This window comes from Lolium perenne, chromosome 3, assembly GCF_019359855.2.
Source record: "Lolium perenne isolate Kyuss_39 chromosome 3, Kyuss_2.0, whole genome shotgun sequence".
NCBI lineage: Eukaryota > Viridiplantae > Streptophyta > Magnoliopsida > Poales > Poaceae > Lolium > Lolium perenne.
This window is the reverse complement of record NC_067246.2, coordinates 330,669,858-330,675,829: the sequence shown is the minus strand read 5'-3', so window position 1 is coordinate 330,675,829 and position 5,972 is coordinate 330,669,858.

Genomic DNA, 5,972 nt, shown 5'->3' with positions numbered 1-5,972 from the left:
CCTCCCGTTCCAGCGGGCAGCGAAAGTAGTAGCTCCTCTTGAATCCGATAGCACGACGGCGTGGTGTCGGTGGCGGTGGAGAACTCCGGCGGAGCTTCGCTAAAGCTGCGCGGGAGACATGGAGGAGAGGGGGCGGCTAGGGTTTGGGAGGGGGTGGCCGGCCACTTCAATGGGGCGGCCAGCTTCTGGTCTTGGGGTTGGCCGGCCCCCTCCCTTGGCCCCTCATTATATAGGTGGAACCCCAAGTGTTGGACTCTAAGTCTTCGAATAAGACCCGAACCTAAAACCTTCCATAGAATAGGGAAACCTACCCAAGCTAGGACTTCCACTTGAGGTGGGAGTTCCACCTTCCATGGAGGGGGTGGCCGGCCCCCTATGGGGGAGTCCACACTTGGGACTCCTCCCCCACTAGGGTTGGCCGGCCATGGAGGTGTAGTCCCTCCGGGACTCCACCTTCCTTGGTGGTTTCTTCCGGACTTTTCTAGAACCTTCTAGAACCTTCCATAGAACCTTCCGCATCATTTTAATTCACATAAAATGACATCCTATATATGAATCTTATTCTCCGGACCATTCCGGAACTCCTCGTGATGTCCGGGATCTCATCCGGGACTCCGAACAAATATTCGAACTCCATTCCATATTCAAGTTCTACCATTTCAACATCCAACTTTAAGTGTGTCACCCTACGGTTCGTGAACTATGCGGACATGGTTGAGTACTTACTCCGACCAATAACCAATAGCGGGATCTGGAGATCCATAATGGCTCCCACATATTCAACGATGACTTTAGTGATCGAATGAACCATTCACATACGATACCAATTCCCTTTGTCACGCGATATATTACTTGTCTGAGGTTTGATCTTCGGTATCACTCTATACCTTGTTCAACCTCGTCTCCTGACAAGTACTCTTTACTCGTACCGTGGTATGTGGTCTCTTATGAACTTATTCATATGCTTGCAAGACATTAGACGACATTCCACCGAGAGGGCCCAGAGTATATCTATCCGTCATCGGGATGGACAAATCCCACTGTTGATCCATATGCCTCAACTCATACTTTCCGGATACTTAATCCCACCTTTATAACCACCCATTTACGCAGTGGCGTTTGGTGTAATCAAAGTACCTTTCCGGTATAAGTGATTTACATGATCTCATGGTCATAAGGACTAGGTAACTATGTATCGAAAAGCTTATAGCAAATAACTTAATGACGAGATCTTATGCTACGCTTAATTGGATGTGTCCATTACATCATTCTTACAATGATATAACCTTGTTTATTAATAACATCCAATGTTCATGATTATGAAACTAATCATCCATTAATCAACAAGCTAGTTTAAGAGGCATACTAGGGACTTCTTTGTTGTTTACATATCACACATGTACTAATGTTTCGGTTAATACAATTATAGCATGATATATAAACATTTATCATAAACATAAAGATATAAATAATAACAACTTTATTATTGCCTCTAGGGCATATCTCCTTCACTGAGTGCTATTACTGCAAGGAGAAGGGACACTGGAAGCGTAATTGCTCCAAGTATCTGGCTGATCTGAAGAGCGGCCTTGTCAAGAGGAAGAAAGAAGGTATATCTGATATACATGTTATAGATGTTTATCTCACTGGTTCTCGTTCTAGTACCTGGGTATTTGATACTGGTTCGGTTGCTCATATTTGTAACTCAAAACAGGAACTAAAGAATAAACGAAGACTGAAAGATGAAGTGACGATGCGCGTTGGAAACGGATCCAAAGTCGATGTGATCGCTGCCGGCACACTTCCTCTACATCTACCTTCGGGATTAGTTTTAAGCCTAAATAATTGTTATTTTGTACTCGCGTTGAGCATGAACATTATATCTGGATCTTGTTTAATGCAAGACGGTTATTCATTCAAGTCTGAGAATAATGGTTGTTCTATTTTTATGAATAATATCTTTTATGGTCGAGCACCTGAAAAGAATGGCTTATTTCTGTTAGATCTCGATAGTAGTGATACACATATACATAATATTGATGCTAAGCGAATTAAATTGAATGATAATTCTACTTATATGTGGCACTATCGTCTTGGTCATATTGGAGTGAAACGCATGAAGAAACTCCATACCGATGGATTACTTGAATCACTTGACTTTGAGTCACTTGATAGATGCGAAGCATGTCTAATGGGAAAAATGACTAAGACTCCATTTTCTGGTATGATGGAGCGAGCTACTGAAATATTGGAAATCATACATACCGATGTGTGCGGACCAATGAGTGTAGCATCGCGCGGTGGTTATCGTTATGTTCTAACCTTCACAGATGATCTGAGTAGATATGGGTATATCTATTTCATGAAACATAAATCCGAAACTTTCGAGAAGTTTAAGGAATTCCAAAGTGAAGTAGAAAATCAACGTAACAAGAAGATTAAATTTCTACGATCTGATCGCGGAGGTGAATATCCGAGTTATGAGTTTGGCATGCATTTAAAGAAATGTGGAATACTTTCACAATTGACACCGCCGGGAACACCACAACGAAACGGTGTGTCCGAACATCGTAATCGAACTCTCTTAGATATGGTTCGTTCTGTGATGTCTCTTACTGATTTGCCGTTATCATTTTGGAGTTATGCATTAGAGACAGCCGCATTCACTTTAAATAGAGCACCATCAAAATCCGTAGAAACGACACCGTATGAATTATGGTTTAATAAGAAACCTAAGCTATCGTTCCTTAAAGTTTGGGGTTGCGAAGCCTATGTAAAGAAGTTACAACCGGACAAGCTAGAACCCAAAGCGGAGAAATGTGTCTTCATAGGATACCCTAAGGAAACTATAGGGTACACTTTCTATCACAAATCCGAAGGCAAAATCTTTGTTGCTAAGAACGGAACCTTTCTTGAGAAAGAATTTCTCACTAAAGAAGTGACTGGAAGAAAAGTAGAACTCGATGAGATTGATGAATCTTTACTCGTTGAACAAAGTAGCGCAGTACCGGAAACTGTTCCTGTGCCGCCTACACCGGCAACAGAGGAAGCTAATGATAATGATCATGAAGCTTCGAACGAGGAAACTACTGAACCTCGCAGATCGACAAGGGAACGCGCCACTCCTGATTGGTATGATCCTTGTCTAAATGTCATGATTGTGGATAACAATGATGAGGACCCTGCGACGTATGAAGAAGCGATGATGAGCCCAGATTCCAACAAATGGCAAGAAGCCATGAAATCCGAAATGGGATCCATGTATGATAACAAAGTATGGACTTTGGTAGACTTACCTGATAGCCGCAAGGCTGTCGAGAATAAATGGATCTTCAAGAGAAAAACAGATGCTGGTGGTAATATTACTGTCTATAAAGCTCGACTTGTCGCAAAGGGTTTCCGACAAATTCAAGGAGTTGACTACGATGAGACTTTCTCACCTATAGCGAAGCTAAAATCTGTGAGGATTTTGTTAGCAATAGCTGCATTTTTCGATTATGAGAGTTGGCAGATGGATGTCAAAACGGCGTTCCTTAATGGAGACATTGAGGAAGGCTTGTATATGGTACAACCCAAAGGTTTTGTCGATCCTAAAAATGCTGACAAAGTATGCAAACTTCAGCGTTCAATTTATGGACTGAAGCAAGCATCGAGAAGTTGGAACCGACGCTTTGATAAGGTGATCAAAGACTTCGGGTTTATACAGTGTCATGGAGAGGCCTGTATTTACAAGAAAGTGAGTGGGAGCTCTGTAGCATTCCTGATATTATATGTAGATGACATATTATTGATTGGGAATGATATAGAACTATTAAGCAGTGTAAAAGGTTATTTGAATAATAGTTTTTCAATGAAAGACCTTGGTGAAGCATCGTATAAATTAGGCATCAAGATTTATAGAGATAGATCAAGACGCCTAATAGGGCTATCACAGAGTACATACCTGGACAAGATTCTAAAGAAGTTTAGAATGGACGAAAGTAAGAAAGGGTTCTTACCTATGTTACCAGGCAAGGTCTTGAGTAAGACTCAAGGACCGGCTACGGCAGAAGAAAGAGAAAGGATGAGTCAGATCCCCTATGCTTCGGCAGTAGGCTCTATTATGTATGCCATGCTATGTACTAGACCGGATATTGCACATGATGTTAGTTTGACTAGCAGATATCAAAGTGATCCAGGAATGGAACACTGGACAGCGGTCAAGAATATCCTGAAGTACTTGAAAAGAACTAAGGATATGTTTCTTTGTTATGGAGGTGATCAAGAGCTCGTTGTAACCAATTACACCGATGCAAGTTGGAACACTGATCCTGATGACTCTAAGTCACAGTCTGTAGGGATTCGTTGCATAGAAAACAAAAATTTATCTACCGCAAACACGCAATCCAAGACAAGATGCACTCTAGAAGACGGTAGCAACAAGGGGATTATCGAGTCTCACCCTTGAAGAGATTCCAAAGCCTACAAGATGAGGCTCTTGTTGCTGCGGTAGACGTTCACTTGCCACTTGCAAAAGCGCGTAGAAGATCTTGATCACGGCTCCACGAACTGGCAGCACCTCCGTACTCGGTCACACGTTCGGTTGTTGATGAAGACGATGTCCACCTCCCCGTTCCAGCGGGCAGCGGAAGTAGTAGCTCCTCTTGAATCCGGCAGCACGACGGCGTGGTGTTGGTGGTGGTGGAGAATCCCGGCGGAGCTTCGCTAAGCGTGCGGGGAAGAAGGAGGAGTGGGGTGGCTAGGGTTTGGGGAGAGGGGGGCGCCGACCATCTAGGTGGTGCGGCCACCTTGTGTTGTTGGGGTGGCCGGCCCCCTCCCCTTGGCCCTCGTTATATAGGTGCAACACCCAAGAGTTGGTCTACAAGTCTTCGAATAAGACCCCAAACCAAAACCTTCCATATCACATGAAACCTACCCAAGCTAGGACTCCCACTAGAGGTGGGATTCCCACCCTTCCTTGGGAGGGGGTGGCCGGCCCCCTTAGGGGAGTCCACTTGGGACTCCTCCCCCTTAGGGTTGGCCGGCCAAGGGAGGTGGAGTCCCTCCGGGACTCCGCCTTCCTTAGTGGTTTCTTCCGGACTTCTCTAGAACCTTCTAGAACCTTCCATAGAACCTTCCGGATCATTTTAAATCTTATAAAATGACTTCCTATATATGAATCTTATTCTCCGGACCATTCCGGGACTCCTCGTGATGTCCGGGATCTCATCCGGGACTCCGAACAAATATTCGAACTCCATTCCATATTCAAGTTCTACCATTTCAACATCCAACTTTAAGTGTGTCACCCTACGGTTCGCGAACTATGCGGACATGGTTGAGTACTCTCTCCGTCCAATAACCAATAGTGGGATCTGGAGATCCATAATGGCTCCCACATATTCAACGATGACTTTAGTGATCGAATGAACCATTCACATACGATACCAATTCCCTTTGTCACGCGATATTTTACTTGTCCGAGGTTTGATCATCGGTATGACTTCATACCTTGTTCAACCTCGTCTCCTGACAAGTACTCTTTACTCGTACCGTGGTATGTGGTCTCTTATGAACTTATTCATATGCTTGCAAGACATTAGACGACATTCCACCGAGAGGGCCCAGAGTATATCTATCCATCATCGGGATGGACAAATCCCACTGTTGATCCATATGCCTCAACTCATACTTTCCGGATACTTAATCCCACCTTTATAACCACCCATTTACGCAGTGGCGTTTGACGTAATCAAAGTACCTTTCCGGTATAAGTGATTTACATGATCTCATGGTCATAAGGACTAGGTAACTATGTATCGAAAGCTTATAGCAAATAACTTAATGACGTGATCTTATGCTACGCTTAATTGGGTGTGTCCATTACATCATTCATACAATGATATAACCTTGTTATTAATAACATCCAATGTTCATGATTATGAAACTAATCATCTATTAATCAACAAGCTAGTTAAGAGGCATACTAGGGA